The sequence below is a fragment of the Pieris brassicae genome, chromosome 8 (genome assembly GCF_905147105.1).
Source record: "Pieris brassicae chromosome 8, ilPieBrab1.1, whole genome shotgun sequence".
In the NCBI taxonomy this organism is placed as follows: domain Eukaryota; kingdom Metazoa; phylum Arthropoda; class Insecta; order Lepidoptera; family Pieridae; genus Pieris; species Pieris brassicae.
This window is the reverse complement of record NC_059672.1, coordinates 1,005,236-1,005,645: the sequence shown is the minus strand read 5'-3', so window position 1 is coordinate 1,005,645 and position 410 is coordinate 1,005,236. Positions and strand designations below refer to the sequence as shown.

Genomic DNA, 410 nt, shown 5'->3' with positions numbered 1-410 from the left:
CTCCGCGGCGGGGAATCGAACCCCGGTCTCCCGCGTGACAGGCGGGGATACTTACCACTATACTACCGCGGAATTATGAAAATTTCTCAAATTTAAGTACATATGCATTAGTGAACATTAATTATTGATAATATTATTAAAATATAAATTTAAAGGAAATATTTTACTTCATAAATTGACTTATATGTGAAATTATCCTCTACCAGATTTTTCATAATAACATTAATTATATTAAAAACATTTTAATTAATCATTTTAATTATAAAATTATAAGGATAAGGAACTAAATTTTATCTAAATCCATCATATGATATTATATTTATTATTGTAAGCACTTTCGTTACGTTATTTCATTAAACTAATTAGTTTTATTGTTAGTGGTTAGACTCCAGGTGTTATTATGAAAGTCA

The 410-nt window shown here is 27.1% G+C and overlaps 1 non-coding gene across 1 annotated transcript; it reads right to left on the bottom strand.

The window, feature by feature from the left end:
• Trnad-guc lies at positions 1–72 on the bottom strand. The gene has a single exon. It is a non-coding gene; the product is annotated as a tRNA-Asp (tRNA).
• Positions 73–410: the final 338 nt, after the last annotated feature.